General features: G+C 36.7%; 1 long non-coding RNA gene across 2 annotated transcripts; it reads left to right on the top strand.

Moving 5' to 3' along the window:
• Window positions 1–4,598: 4,598 nt before the first annotated feature.
• On the top strand, window positions 4,599–13,382 carry LOC129347964 (uncharacterized). Of its 2 annotated transcripts, XR_008600333.1 has the most exons (4): window positions 4,599–4,787; window positions 5,930–6,078; window positions 7,946–8,246; window positions 12,740–13,382. It is a non-coding gene; the product is annotated as an uncharacterized LOC129347964 (long non-coding RNA). The 2 variants fall into 2 exon arrangements; XR_008600334.1 differs by lacking the exon at window positions 12,740–13,382 and having other exon boundaries at window positions 4,613–4,787; window positions 7,946–8,444.
• The last annotated feature ends 3,281 nt before the right edge of the window (window positions 13,383–16,663 follow it).

Below are 16,663 nucleotides of genomic sequence, written 5' to 3'. Positions count from 1 at the left end.
GGGATCAATAAAGTATTTCTATTCTATTCTATTCTATATTTGAAACTAAATAAATATACATTATGTGTACATACATTTTTCATATACTGACGCCTCTTCACTCATCACCTATCACTTCTCAAGTTGACCTAACTGCATAATACACACTACAAGCAACTACAGCCCTTGAAAATACATTTGATACTTTTTCATTCTGCAAAGTTTGTTTTTTTGCAGAAAATGTCCTGAAAGGTGGTTACAAGTTCAGTCAAAGAGAAGCACTTTTGAAGGTTTTGTGGTAGTATTGTTGTGCTCAAGGAACTTTTTGAAGGTCTTGTTGTTGGTGCAGAATCGATTGTATTTTTATTTGGTTTTGTGCCAGCTTCAAACAGGTCTCTTTTTCGAGACCGGTCCAGACTACAACACATTGTATAATCAAGTGTATAGCCTTCTAAGCTATTTGAACCATATATTTGCACGTTTAATACGCATGTCAAAACAAATTATCACATAAGCTAAATTTGATGACGGTAAACAATCAGAGGGCTGAAAATCATAAAACCTGTGGAAGATTCATGTGTGGACTGTCCAACGCAGCTTTCATAAGACTGTTCTTAATCCCCACTGCATCATTTCACCTGCTCAGAGGACACCACGCAAGGCCACAATGTTCAGGACACAAGACAGGCTGAACAGAGATTGTATTAAATGGTGGTGACGCACAGAAGAAAGAATTTTATTGAAGTCAGTGCATTCTGTGGCAATAGTTTGGGTTTGTTTATACTATCTACATAGTGCAAAACCAACCAGCGAGTGGAGTAAAGATCATTGACTCTGCTCATTGTCTTCCTGTCAACTATGAAGTAGAATAATTTAGAACAATTTAGTGAATGTGGTGTACTCAACCGCAATATGACTAAACTGCCTGTGCATCGTCTAGCTGATTTGCTAGCATCTTTGTTATGATTGTTTGTAAAACTTCCTGCTTCAGTTGCGATGAATGACTTGACTCATTTCTAAGTGGAAATCTTTTCTTTTTGCTAACATGTGTCAAGCCTTACATGCACTCCAAGAAAGTAAAAGTGGGAGACAAAAGAAGAGGCTGTACCTGTCTGGAAGGAAACAAATCTTCAGTGTTTCTACGTAACACACAAAGAGTTCATCTGTAAAGCAACTTCCAAACACATGGCAGTATGTAAATTCTGTAATTCAGCGTCTACTGAGGTGGCTGGGACCACATCAGACTTTTTGAATCTCTTCACTCTGCACCCAAAGAGATATGTTGGAATATATGCATATAAGCTACCTACGCATGTTCTGTATGTTTCAGGGGACTGGTTTTATTGGTGCAATATACCAGTTTGCATGTTTCACAATGTAATTTTTATTGTGATACTCAAATTGGTCTGGTCTGGTTAAAGTGCGGTTTCTTAGCACAGTTAATGAATCTCGCCTTATGCTTCAAGTCAGCTTTTTCCATATTTAATCAGGACTGTAATTCTACTCTAACCTGAACCAAAAAGCTTTGAGAGCTTAAGTGTAAAATTTAAAAAAAACAACCAGAAGTTGCTATGAGAGGATATTTAGGAAAACAAATGTTTCCTGTGAATGCTTTGCAGATCTCGCTTCCTGTATAAACATTTGGTGAGTCATTAAATATATTCATTAAAAAACATTTCCACATTACGTTGATAAAAATGTAATTCGGGAAGCATTACCGTTGTCACAGAGTGTATTTGCAATTGCAGATTTGTAGCATTAAAACAGAATTTCTTGAGCACAGGATTGAGTCGTGTTTACACAAACAGCAGAATTTACACCTCAAAGAAGCAAATAATGAGACAAACAGGACAATTTTAGCAATAACTGGACTGTAGCCTGTATGGGTTTATATCTGTCTATGCTTTTTTATGAGATGCATGGTTATCATTAGCATATTGCTAACAAAAGGTGAGCACAGCATCGGTATAATAAGCTTCAATATAATAGATACTATTATAGACGCTGTCATTTGCCGCAATTAAAACCTCAAGAGGTGCTGATTTGTTTTCATTTCTGAGACTGTATTTGTGATGTTTTTGTGTTGTGTGTGCACACGCTGGTTATGTGTTAACTACCCTATGTACTCACGTAAACACATAAATATCATTTATGTTTCTATAATGTGTTTGCTCATTATATACTGTGAGCAAAAGGTCGTCAGATTAATTCACCCATTTTCTTTATATGTGTTAGATTGACGCAGATTCAGGACAAAATTATAGCCTGACAAAGAAAATCAGTTATATGTCTTTTCAAATAATTATAATACATGCACGTTTTCTCACTTTTTGTCTAAAAAAAAAAAGAGACTTTGTGTACTTTTGTACTTGATTGCGAATGTCTCCTCAGCAGCCTACATAAAACATAATGATGATAGCGTTGATTTACAGCGTCCTCCTCTCACATGTTAATGATCCAAGAGTGTGGGATGTTCGTTCACCTGCTTCACTCTAATCATACATCATTATTCAAGGAGCGCTCTGACCGTCATCTGATGTCAGATAGGCCTGATCTTCACTTCAAAGGGACATACGCCGCACCGGTCCAAATGGTCTGATAATATTCGGTGTGATAATGTATAACACTGATACCTTTTCTCTCCACTTTGGAGTAATCTTACTCTTTCTGCAGAGGCAGGGTTGCCGTCTATTTGCACGACTGGAGAACTACACAGCAGAACATCCATACAGTATTGAGTTTTACATGTTGTTCTGACATCCCGGGGACAACTGAAGGGTCACGCAAAGTTCAAGATAAATGCGGCTGAACAGTACCTTCATATATAGTTTTTATACTTGTCAAGAGTACCATAATGGAGTTTTCTCCCTTGAGAAGCTGATGTGAATGGAAATAACTCCATTATGACTAGTTTTTGTCTGTCAAACTGAACACTCCTCGGAGGTACAAACTGTAGATAAAAGTCTGTCTGTGTGACTTTCAGTTTAATACACAAGCTGCTGTAGGAGCCAAAAGCCATAAATACGTCCTGAAAAGGTTTAAACAGCACAATAACTCTAACAAGAGGCTGCACATATGGTGTGTAAATTTTGTGCTTGTTTCAGAGGCAGCTAAAACTGATTTACACATCGTTTCTTCGTCTCACTGCATGTATGTTTTCTTACAAGCGTGTGCTGATTGCACACAGCAGGAGAGGCCTGTTTTTGTCATTAAAGTAGCCTGTAGATTATTCTTCTATATTTTAGGCTCACAGTTTGAACTTAGACTTCCCTGGATTCAGGACTCCAATCAGCAGCAGACTGTTGTTTTTTCCCCTTGAAACACATCCCAGATCATTTTAGCACAAAATAACATCCAACATTTGAGAAAAGTGGCTTCTTCTCTTAGCTGGCGTGAAAGTAAAAAGCAACACCCACAGCATTGCAGGTAGGATTTTGACTGTATTTCCTTTTGAATGACTTTTCTCATAGCTTCAGCTGCAGGATTTCATTTTTAAGCCACTGCACTTCTCCTCTTCTGATGGCCTTGAGTGAAACCTTTCTGGAAATCCATTGTCGTTGTTTCTCTGATGTCCGTGATGTGCAGGTGGAGAAGAAACGCCCGTTGACACTGACTTTCTTAATAAGAACTTTATTAAAAGAAAGAACAGTATCATACAGACAGAAATTGTCTGGAAGGATGTCGCCCAATGATCCTCCTCGAACAAAGACCAACGGTCAGTTTTTATACCTTCTGGTAACGTATAGAATTACAGCATCTGATTTACATCCCCACTAAAAAATGATAACTCCTCAGACAAGACTCCCCTTCTGTGCATTCCTAAGGATCACAAATCAGCTATAGGTTAACAGTGGACCCCAAGGTCAACACAACATAGGATTTCTGGAGCCGAAAACACATTCCTCAGTACTTACTACCTCCTGTTAGTTAAAAGTTCACTTTATGGTCAACAACTATCAGAACTCATATCAGATCAGATACTTCACCATCAAACGAGAATTGATAGAGGTAAAGGAGAAGAGGAGGCAGAGAGTGTTTGAGGTGAGGATGGGTTGGAAGGGTCACACACGAGGAGAAGACCGAACAATGTCATCATCAAACAGATGCTTATCACAGAGCCTCTGGGGAAACAGAAAGGTGGATGGTCGGTGTACGGATCTGGTAATTGGATTTTCCGTTCTGAAACGGGTATTGAAAAACAAAAAAAAAGTGGTTATTTGATTTTCGTTTTAAAATACAAAAATTAAAATTGAAATACAAGGCGTTTTTCATTTTCATGATCAAAAAGGGATATACGATTTTTTTGAAATGCTTTTATTTTCGTTTTATGTTTAGACTAACAAGAAAGTAAAATCAGTAAGAGACAGAAACTAAAAAAGGTCCGTTTTTTCATTTTCTGAGACCGGAAGTGGTCATCAGCAAGTGTGGAGCCAAACAGAGTGCATAGACTGTACATACATTTTTTTCGTTAGTTTTCATGGTCAAAATGAGAGATCAGGTGGCCGATCTTAAAATAAATCAATATTGATGTTTTTTTTTATAGAGCGTTAAAGTTTTGCGAAGCCAGGGGGCGGGACTACTTGATTGACAGTCCGGTCTGGAATGATTGACAGGTCCTATGGAGGAGGAAGCAGAGACTCTGCTCTCCTCGTTTGGATTAATTCTGATTTAATAACTGTTGGTTTATTTATCGGTGCAGCAGCAGAACATTTTCCACAGACAGTTTTCCTGCCCGTTGGCTTGTTTTAACCAGTTTTCTACCTTCGGCTGATTCTACCAGCAGACACTGAAAGGACTCTGATAGTTTGGTAAGTAAATGTTTATTTTCGAATCGGTGCCGCTTTTAATGCACTTTATATGCAGCTTTAGTGTCAGATATAATGTGTGCCATGCACTCCAGATGTTGGTGGAGTTTGTTTCAGTGTGTGTTGACCAGAGAAGAAAGTTAGCATAGTAAATATTAGCTTTAATGTTAGCGATGCTAACCGAGTTAGCTGCTCAGTCGTAGCCTGATTAAAGCTAACGTACCATCAAGCTAACGATGTTTGTGTTGAGTTTCATGTAAACAGCTGAAGTGTGTTGTGTTCCTGTAATGTGGTTCATTAAGTTCATAAAACTGTGGCTGGTTGACATTAATGTAACGTTCAGGAAACTTAAATGTGATTAAAACAGTAACGTTAATGTTCTAGTTGTCAGTAATCAGCTTTAATTTTACACTAAAACAGACTGTGATAGTTTTAAATGACATCAGTTTCATTAATTTGTTGAAAATTGTCTCATTTGTTGTTGTGATGTTGCTGTTGATTCATTAAAAGCAGATGATCCGTGTTGAAGATACGTTTAGTTCTAGTATCAGAAGTACAAGAAGGAAAATGGAAGTTTAGTCCTGCTACGTCAAAGATTTAAGGAATAAAATAACTAAATGAGTCTTTATATCTCAAACTTTATTTTCCAATAAAGAAATAATGAAGTAATCACAGATAATGAAATATAAATAGCAGAGAAAACCTGATAGAATAATTTCCTGAAAAGTCTGTGAAGGAAAAGCAGCTTTTTATCCTGAAAGATCAGAATCAGCTCCAACATCTGCATCTGACAGCATCAAGTCAACCAGAAAGAAAATAAAAAAGAAAATGACTTCTTTCTGATCACATCTGTTCCGCTGCTCACAGTCTGCTGCTGCTCACATTCTTCACATTTATTGTCCACTTTTAAAAGTTCAGCAGACAGGTGCTCTGCTTTGGAGTGTGACGATGTCGTCGGTGATGTGGAGAGTGAAGTTTCCGTTTCACTCACAGTGTGCTTTAGGGCAGCCGGGTCGGACTTGATGTTTGAAATACTGACCGACAGCTCAGATTTAACTGTCTGTAGTTCCGTTTTGATGGGTGTTAAACTTTGACTCAAAGCCGCCAGGAGCTGGGTCTTTAAAATAACCGCTGTCTCGTTACAGAGTGAAAGTAGCAGTTCCTCCTTAAGGTCAGAGATTGCAGCATCTGAGGGCCTCTTCAAAAGAAGATGTAGTTGATGAAGGCGTTCTGGAGCAGGACCAGAAAGACCACGACCAAGCAGCCTTGAGATCTTAGGCAGCGTCTCCCTCAGGTGGGTGTCAACGGTGTTCACGGTCAGGTCTGTGGTAATCCTGTCAAAAAACAAAACAGAAAAAAATCTAGATTATAAATCAACATGTAACCAAAGCACTCTGTGTATGATGCCATAGTATGGGATGTAATTCAGAAAATGTCAAAGTATAGTATACTTTTCAAGAATAACATAGTATGGCCTGTAGTTCATAGTATAGCTTGGCAAAAAAAAAACAAAAAACAAAACAGATTATTATGTGGTTCAAAAAGTGCAAAATGATAGGATGTTGCCTAAAATTGTCATGTATGATATGTGGTTCAAAAAATGTCATAGTGCAGTATATTGTCAAAATAGTATGTTATTCAATAAAACATCAGAGTATAATATGTCATCTAAAAAGTGCCATAGAATAATATTTATTGCACAAGTCAAAGTATAGTAATTTTCAAAACTGTTTAAATTCTTATATGTTGCTAAAAAACAACAAAAAACTAAAACAAAAAAAATTCATACTAATATGTCGCTCTAAAAATGTCATTGTATAGCATGTCGCTCAAAAAAGTCATAGTATAGCATGTCGCTCTAAAAACGACATAGCATAGCACGTTGATCTAAACTTGTCATAGTATAGCATTTCACTCTAAAAACGTCATAGTATAGCCTTTGGTCTAAAAACGTCATTATATAGCATGTCGCTCAAAAAACGTCATAGTAGAGCATGTTGCTCTAAAAACATCATAGTATAGCATGTCACCCAATAAACGTCATAGTATAGCATGTCACTCTAAAAACGTCATAGTAGAGCATGTCGCTCTAAAAACATCATAGTATAGCATGTCGCTCTAAAAACGTCATAGTGTAACCTTTGATCCAAAAAACATCATAGTATAGCATGTCGTTCTAAAAATATCATAGTATAGCATGTCGCTCAAAAAAACGTCATCATATAGCATGTCACTCTAAAAACGTCATAGTATTGCCTTTGGTCTAAAAACGTCGTAGAGTAGCATGTCGCTCTAAAAACGTCATAGTATAGCATGTCATCCAAAAAACGTCATAGTATAGCATGTCGCTCTAAAAATGTCATAGTATAGCATGTGGCTCAAAAAAACGTCATAGTATAGAATGTCACTCAAAAAACATCATAGTTTAGCATGTCGCTCTAAAAACGTCATAGTATAGCCTTTGGTCCAAAAACGTCATACTATAGCATGTTGCTCAAAAAAACACCATGTAGTCCAAAAAACGTCATGGCATAGCATGTCGTCCAAAGAACATCATAGTATAGCATGTCGCTCTTAAAACGTCATAGTATAGCATGTCACTCTGAAAACGTCATAGTTTAGCATGTCGCTCTAAAAACGTCATAGTATAGCCTTTGGTCCAAAAAACGTTATACTATAGCATGTCGCTCAAAAAACGTCATTGTATAGCATGTCTTCCAAAAAACGTCATAGCATAGCATGTTGCTCTAAAAACATCATAGTATAACATGTCGCTCTAAAAATGTCATAGTATAGCCTTTGGTCCACAAAATGTTGTTTTGTCCTGGCTGTCTGAAGTAGGTGAGGAGCAACACAAAAACAGTCCAAACGCTGATTTCCAGAGGGTTAGACGAGTATTTATTTGAAAGAGTAAGTTTACAACAACACAACATGTGAGGGGGTTAAAAGCAAATGAATGTTAGTAAAATAAAAATAAATAAACAGAACTAAAAGTGAACTTCATGTTGACATTGATGGGTATTCCAAACAAAGTAAAAGATAATCAATATGAAAAAAAAACTCTTCCTGTTCACCTCTTCAAGCCCAAAAACACACCGCAGTAGCATCCTAAACTAAAACTACCAATGGGTTTCCTGTTTTCCTTTCTGAACAATTCAAAGGTCCCTCTCTATCTCCCCACACATCCACCAACCACTGGAACACATCTCCAAAGTTCTGCTGGGCCAGCTCAGCTTCCCTTCAGAAGAAGTGGCGCCACCTGCCAGATGAAGGAGCCTTTTGAGAGGCAGCTGGCATCGTGATTGGACTGTCCTTTGTTCTATTCCAATCCAGCTTCAGCTCCAGAGACGGCAGGCGGGACGAGTCAACGGAGGCCGGGTGGACGAAGGCATGCAGCTGAGTACAATCCAGAAAACAACAGAGGAGGAGTGCAGTGGCCCAGGGCCAGAACAGAGTAGCATGGTATGTCTCTTAGAAAACATCATCGTATAGACTTTGGTATGAAAAAACGCCATAATATACATCGTATATTGTACAAATAACAAGTCAAAGGAAAGAGACATACATTGTAGAATTGTAGTAATTGTGGGCTGACTGATTTACTGATTATCAGTATTTTATTTTTTACTGATTTACAGTAATAAATACATTTAAAAATGGTGTTACTTTGGCTCTGAACCTTTATCTACCTGTGGTCGCTCTGTCTTTTGGAGTGATTTGATTGATTATACGTCACGAATAAAACTCCTTTAACTTAACATCTGTAAACAAAACAAAAACGTATCAACAAAGTTTTCTGTTAAAGTTTGTGTTCTTCTCAGTTTAACTCCAAGATTTTAAATACTTTCATTTACTGCAAATGAATATCCAAATGAATATACTCCAAATGTCTTACTAATAATCATTATCAGCCTTAAAAACCCACAAAACACCCCTTTATACTCGACCACACTTAGTAGAGTCCGGTTCCCCCTTCTATAAATCTGCTTGGAATCGTCCACTTCCTGTTTGTCAAAGTGGCCTTCTACCTGGACAGGTTTTGTTGGAGCTCATGCAGCAAACATTTTGGGTAACTGCTCTTTAATATGCATGGATGACACTGAATTAGAGTCTGTTTTAATGAGACTGAGTTAAATAGTAAATTATTTCTGAGAATTCACAGAGAAAAGTCTGAAATCTTTGCTAGGTTAGCATCCCACATGTTCTTTGGCTCAGCTAAAGCTAACTCTCTCCAACTTCTGGATCTCTTGAGTTGCTTGTTGTTAAAATATCTTGCTATAGGTGCTGAAGCTCAGAAAGTCTGAGATATTTGTTCAAAATAAGCTCATTCTCAAGTCTTATCTGAACTGTCCTCTTTTGTTTGAACTTTCCCTAAACTTAGGAGTTAATGAAAGAGCAGCACATCCAGACTCGCTCTCATTTATGTAGAGATTAAACTTCAGTGTCATTCATTGTTGTTAAAGTGCAGTTTTTCAAATGTTTGTTGCACAAGCTCCTGACCAAACCAGTCCAGGTGGAAGACGATGTGAAGAGAAAGCTCCAGAGGATGAATATCACACATTTACGTTGGAAATAAATGTCCTTTAATTAGACATTGTCATGCAAATGATGTTCAAATCTTTGTTGAGTGTTTTGTTGATGTTGGTTTCTAAATGTTTTTTGACACTCGGCCCCAAAGATTAAAACCTTCTACGGCTCACAAGCTGCAACAATTCACACATTATCAACTATCTTTCTGACTAAACTAAGATAAAAAGTGAAAAACTGCCTGATTCCTGCATCATGGTTGTAAATCTTTTTGGGTTTTATGACAGTAAACTGAATATATTTGGGTTTGACATTTTATAAACCAAAACAAGAAATGAATTGGTGGAGAAAACAATCAACAGATTAATGGACAAAGAAAATGTTTTTTCCAACATATATGTCTGAATTACTCCAACATTACAAGATACATACAATTTTAATTCAATTTTATTTATATAATGCCAATTACAGGTCAAATTGTCTCAAGACGCTTTATTTTTATATTTTTTTGTCTTATTTAAAATATGACAAAGTAAGAAATTTAAAGCTCTCGACTAATCCAATTTATTATTTGTTTTTTAAAGAGACTAATGGACAATTAAAATAAGTTTCTCCACCAAAACTAATAAACATGAGGTCAAATAGAAGGAAGAGTTTGAAATACTGCAGTCCCACGATGACAAGAATAAAGTTTGTCAACAAAAACTAAATCTGCTGGTGGATTCCATGAAAGTCCTAATAAATGATAATAAAGTGTGATACAAAAGGTTTGTGGTGCTAAAAATGTCAAAGTAAAGATATGAAGTTGAACATGTGGATGGAGGTTGATAAAAGTTGAAGTCCCTTCATTTCTCTGGAGCGACTCCATGGATTTTATGGATGGTGGTTAAAGACCTGCTCTGCTAGTGGTCTTCCTTCTCGTCGCTGTAAAAAGTCAGTCCATCCTGGCCGACTCCAACACCTCTTCATGACAACTTGTTCTGCCTCTGACCTGGTGGAATCTCCAGAAACTGGGGAAAACCTGTGGCGACTCGAAGAACTCGTGGAGACTCGAAGAACTCGACGGGCGGGGGAAGGTGTGGTGGGCGGTGAGGGGAGGTGGGGGAGTAGAGGGGGGAGGCCGCCACCCACCTCCCCGCCTACTCTCCGCCCTGACTCCACCCAGACTCCGCCTTGGCTCCACCCATGTGGTGACTTCAGCAACTACGATGACAAAGGGACGACGAAATTATGTTATTTTATCTGATCTGTAGCTCAGTGAGTTAAGGATTTGCCTATGGAGCTACAGGTCGCTGGTTCAAGACCAGACACTTCTTAAATTTTCTCAAAATCCTGACAAAGACAAACAAAGAAAACTGCCACTGGCGGGTCTCGAACCTGCGACCCTCCGCTTGGGAGTCCTCTTCTTATCCTCCTGAGCTACTCGCTCAGATACAAATTCTTCTTTTTTTTGCGCATTTATCATCTATTTTTTGTTGTTTTCGAGTTTTTTTTTAACTCGAGTCTCGACTCGACCGTTTTTCTCAGGAGGTTGGACTTCACCCTTTGTGCTGGAGGGTGGAACCCTCAGTTCCAAGACTTTCCAAAGCCTCCACACCTCCCGAGTCCTCAGGACCTCAGCTTTCACACAGTCTGAGGGCTGAAATTTTCTAAGTCCCACAGTAGATCTCTGTTAGATTTAACTTTCAGACAGTCCAAGGACTGATATCTTCTCAGTTCCCGAGTACTTCTCTGTTAGTTTGAACCTTCAGACAGTCTGAGGACTGAAATTTTAAAAGTTCTTGAGTAGTTCTCTGTTAGTTTGAACCTTTAGACAGTCTGAGGACTGAAGTTTTAAAAGTTTCTCAGTACTTCTCTGTTAGTTTGAACCTTCAGACAGTCTGAGGACTGAAGTTTTAAAAGTTTCTCAGTACTTTTCTGTTAGTTTGAACTTTGTGGTTAACAGAAGCCTTAAAACTTGTGACCATGAGTCTTGATTTCACATTTAGATCATCCATCTTAGTTCAGCTCAGACCTTCACCTGTGGGTTTTTTAGAAATCCTCAACAAACTTTGATTCTCTTCACTGAATAGTAAAGTTTGTGGAGATCAGAAGGTAACAGTTTGATCGATGCCTTCAACGACTAGTAGACTTTATCTGAAAAGCAGTTTTATGAAATGAGTTCTTAGTAAATCTGTCCACAATCAAACCAAGTACATAGAAAGAGGAAATGTTTGAAGAAACAACTTGTTTTCATTTCAGACTAGAAAACGCTTTAAGACTTTTATCTGTTTTTGCTCTTTTTCATCGTTTTATTGTCTCTTCTGTTTAATTCGATCTTCTAAAGTTTAACTGGTGTCTTTTCAAATGTTTTGTCTTTAGTTTGATTCTTCTTAAATGTTTAGTTTTGCTCTTTTCTCACCTTTTATTCTTTTCTAATGTTTGATTTGATTTCCAAATATTTTGCCTTTTTAATGTTTAATTGTTGTTTTTTCAAATGTTTTATCGGCTTGTTTGAAAATTTTCCTTTGCTATCCCAATGTTTAATTTTTCGATTAAATCTTTAAGGTTTTTCTTTTTAAATGTTTTACCACCTTTTAATGTTTAATTTTCTTTTTAAATGCTTCATTGTATTTTCTGTTTAATTCCTATTTAAAGTTTTATTGTCTTTAAGATTTAATTTTCTAATTAAACATTAATTTTTTTAAATTAAATGTCATTTTAAAGGTTTAATAATCTAATTAAATGTTTTGTATTTTTTAAATGTTTAATATTCTACTTGTCTAATTGTATTTTTAAATGTTTAATTATCTAAAATATTTCATCTTTAATGTTTAATATTTTTCTTTAAAAAATGTTGTTAAATTTCATAATTACGTTTTGTATCTTCTGTTTAATTATCTAATTAAATATTTTGTCTGTTTAATATCATTTAATTGTATTTAACATTTAATTTTCTTTTGAAAAGTTTTATTCTATTAAATGCTTTTTTCCTTTGATTTAATTGCTTTTTTTAATGTAGTTTTTTTCTTTAATCTTTTTTCTGTCAAGATTTTAACCCCAACCTTAAAAATGAAACAAACCCTTAAACCACAATGAAAATATTTCTGTTGTCACAATCATGAGTTAGTCAATTATTTAGTTTATTAATTCAACTTTATTTGTTTAACACCTTTCACACAGATGACAAAACTAAACAAGCAAAGAGAAAAAACTATGATTAAAACTCATAAACATACAAAAAAAAAAGATTTAACATGGTAATAAAAATGTGTTGTGTCCAGGGGATGGAGGGAATTTATTGAGGTCTTCTTGGGCTCACATGGGAAATCATTTAAAATATAAACTTGATATTTAGTCTAAGGAAACTGGAAACTGCAGAGCGACAGAAGAACCAACAATATCTCCTGTTTTCTCCTTTAATGAGTCGACTCTTCTTGTGCTTTCAGACCAAAGAACTACAGACTCTTCACAACCTGCTCAAACTCTTGGTACAGGACCTCACCACACGGGTCAAGAAGGTTTCCTTCTCATTTCTACTCTAAAGCTCACCTTCTCCTGCTCAAACTGCTGACAAATGTTTCTGCTGCTCTAAAGTCTGCTCTCCAGAACTTCCTAAAAACTCTCAAAGTCTCTTCTGCTGCAGGCTGCTTTGTAGAACTGTTGCAGAAAACCTCACTAAACCACATGGAGGGGCCTCAAGATAGTCATCCAAATGAAACCGTACAAAAACCAAACTAGCACAACCCAAATGCTAAAGTCTCCTGCAGCCTACCAGAGAACCTCTGAGAATAGAGAATCAGGACAGGAACTCTTACCTTCTGGACAACCAACGTTGGTTCTCAAACAAGAATACAGAATGTGTCTGAGCAAAAACCTCTAAAGACTCACTACAGCCAAGATAAAGACACAGCTGCACCAAATCCACTAATCACTGCACACATTAACGCCATGTGCTAACTGTGGCTAAAGAAGCACATTTACCAAGACAACTATCCAGTACAAAGCCCTAAAACACACCAAGAAACACATTAAAGACGATTTTACTGCTGGAAGCTGCAAACCAACGCCTAAAGAACAAACCACAGCAATGGAACCAAACCCGGTTTGGTGGTGAAGAGAAGCAGAGAACATGTTTGTCTGCAGCTAAATAAAGCAGGAAGACACTGAGCTGCTCAGGTGTTCCTGATAACACCAAGCAGCCACCTGGACAGCCAATAGGAACACAGCTTACTGGAAGTCCAGAGGGCTGGCATAGTGAAGTAAATTTAGTTTAAAGTTGAGGCAGAAAGTTAACAAAGAAAGTTGAAAACCACCTTCTGATACCTGAAATCTCTGAGTTTTCACACAAAGAACGCCTGAACATGTCAAACTGGTTCCATAGTAGAACCGTCATTGTAAAAACGTCATAGTATGGTGTGTTGTTCAACAACATTACGACCCGGCTGTCTAGGGTTGCCGAGGAGCAACACAAAAACAGGACAAACGCTGGTTTCCAGAGGGTTAGGAGGCTATTTATTTGAAAGAGGAAGTTTACAACAACACATGTGAGCAGAAAAATCACAAAATCTATCTTTAGTTCAGCTGAAAATATTAGTTTTTGTCTTTTTTCTTTTCTTACAGTTACAGAAATGGTTTGATTGCAGTGATTGCCTCAAAAGGTTGTGCAATAAAATATTAAGTTAAGAGTACCATCATTTTTGTCCAGGCCTGTTTCATGAGTTTATTTTTTAAAATAATTCTGTTGAACCACGGTTCAAAAGCAATGTCTGATTTTCATTGGTTAATTTTCATAGAATTTTTATTATTACTTTTGTCAGATTCAAATTATTTCTGTGACCATTGTGGGTTTTTCTTTCATGAACCGAGGGGTACCAACAATTTTGTCCACATATCTATACCAGTAAAACTTCACTGATGTTTATGTGAATGTTCTTAAAGAGTATTTTACAGATGAATGATGACAGATGAGGAGATATCCTCTCCTGAAGATGTCTAAAATTGGACTGAAACGTCATAGTTTAGTATGTCGTCCAAAATGTGGAAAAAAAGGTCACAGTTTAGTATTTCATCCAAAATGTGACCAGAAACGTCATAGTTTAGTATGTTGTCCAAAATGTGGAAAAAAAGGTCATAGTTTAGTATGTCATCCAAAATGTGGAAAAAACGTCATAGTTTAGTATGTCGTCCAAAATGTGGAAAAAAACGTCATAGTTTAGTATGTCGTCCAACATGTGGAAAAAACGTCATAGTTCAGTATGTCGTCCAAAATGTGGAAAAAACGTCATAGTTTAGTATGTCGTCCAAAATGTGACAAAAACGTCATAGATTAGTATGTCGCCCTAAAAAGGTCATAGAATAGCCTTTAGTCCACAAAACGTTGTTTTGTCCCGGCTGTCTGAAGTAGGTGAGGAGCAACAGAAAAACAGTCCAAACGCTGGTTTCCAGAGGGTTAGATGAGTATTTATTTGAAAGAGTGAGTTTACAACAACATGTGAGGGGCTTAAAAGCAAATGGGTGTTAGTAAAATAAAAATAAATGAACAGAACTAAAAGTGAACTTATGTCGACATTGATGGGCATTCCAACCAGGAACAAAGTAAAAGATAATCAATACGAAAAAAAACTCTTCCTGTTCACCTCTTAAAACCCAAAAACACACCGCAGTAGCACCCTAAACTAAAACTACCAGTGGTTTCCCTGTTTTCCTTTCTGAACAATTCAAAGGTCCCTCTCTATCTCCCCACCAACCACAGGAACACATCTCCAAAGTTCTGCCGGGCCAGCTCAGCTTCCCCTCAGAAGAAGTGGCGCCACCTGCCAGATGAAGGAGCCTTTTGAGAGGCAGCTGGCATCGTGATTGGACTGTACTTTGGTCTGTTGCAATCCAGCTTCAGCTCCAGAGACGGCAGGCGGGACGAGTCAACGGAGGCCGGGTGGATGAAGGCATGCAGCTGAGTCGAAAAAAAAATGTGATTTTTCAACAAAAAAAACGCCATAGTATACAATGTCAAAAAATGCAATTTTTCAAACATGTTGTAAAAACGTGCCATATGATGAAATAATGTAAAGGAGGCCGTGAAAAACACTCCAGAAAGGTTTTCTTTGAAAAAAAAAAATCATCATGAATTTTGGCGCAAAAAAACGCCTTACTATACTATGTCGAAAAAACATGCGATTTTTCAAACATGTTGTAAAAACGTGCCATATGATGAAATAATGTAAAGGAGGTCGTGAAAAACACTACAGAAAGGTTTTCTTTGAAAAAAAAATCATCATGAATGTTGCCGCAAAAAAAACGCCATAGTATACTATGTCAAAAAATGTCATTTTTCAACATGTTGTAAAAACGTTCCATATGATGAAATCATGTAAAGCAGGCTGTGAAAAACACTCCAGAAAGGTTTTCTTTGAAAAAAAAATCATCATGAATTTTGGCGCAAAAAAACGCCTTACTATACTATGTCGAAAAAAAATGCGATTTTTCAAACATGTTGTAAAAACGTGCCATATGATGAAATAATGTAAAGGAGACCGTGAAAAACACTCCAGAAAGGTTTTCTTTGAAAAAAAAATCATCATGAATTTTGGCGCAAAAAAACGCCTTACTATACTATGTCGAAAAAAAATGCGATTTTTCAAACATGTTGTAAAAACGTGCCATATGATGAAATAATGTAAAGGAGACCGTGAAAAACACTCCAGAAAGGTTTTCTTTGAAAAAAAAAATCATCATGAATTTTGGCGCAAAAAAACGCCTTACTATACTATGTCAAAAAATGTCATTTTTCAACATGTTGTCAAAAGGTTCCATATGATGAAATCATGTAAAGCAGGCCGTGAAAAACACTCCAGAAAGGTTTTCTTTGAAAAAAAATCATCATGAATTTTGGTGCAAAAAAAACGCCTTACTATACTATGTCGAAAAAAAATGCCATTTTTCAAACATGTTGTAAAAACATGCCATATGATGAAATAATGTAAAGGAGACCGTGAAAAACACTCCAGAAAGGTTTTCTTTGAAAAAAAAAATTATCATGAATTTTGGCGCAAAAAAACGCCTTACTATACTATGTCGAAAAAACATGCGATTTTTACAACATGTTGTAAAAACGTGCCATATGATGAAATAATGTAAAGGAGACCGTGAAAAACACTCCAGAAAGGTTTTCTTTGAAAAAAAAATCATCATGAATTTTGGCGCAAAAAAACGCCTTACTATACTATGTCAAAAAATGTCATTTTTCAACATGTTGTCAAAAGGTTCCATATGATGAAATCATGTAAAGCAGGCCGTGAAAAACACTCCAGAAAGGTTTTCTTTGAAAAAAAAATCATCATGAATTTTGGCGCAAAAAAACGCCATAGTATACT

The sequence above is a fragment of the Amphiprion ocellaris genome, chromosome 22 (genome assembly GCF_022539595.1).
Source record: "Amphiprion ocellaris isolate individual 3 ecotype Okinawa chromosome 22, ASM2253959v1, whole genome shotgun sequence".
In the NCBI taxonomy this organism is placed as follows: domain Eukaryota; kingdom Metazoa; phylum Chordata; class Actinopteri; family Pomacentridae; genus Amphiprion; species Amphiprion ocellaris.
The sequence above is the reverse complement of the archived record's forward strand: the minus strand, read 5'-3'. Positions and strand labels throughout refer to the sequence as shown.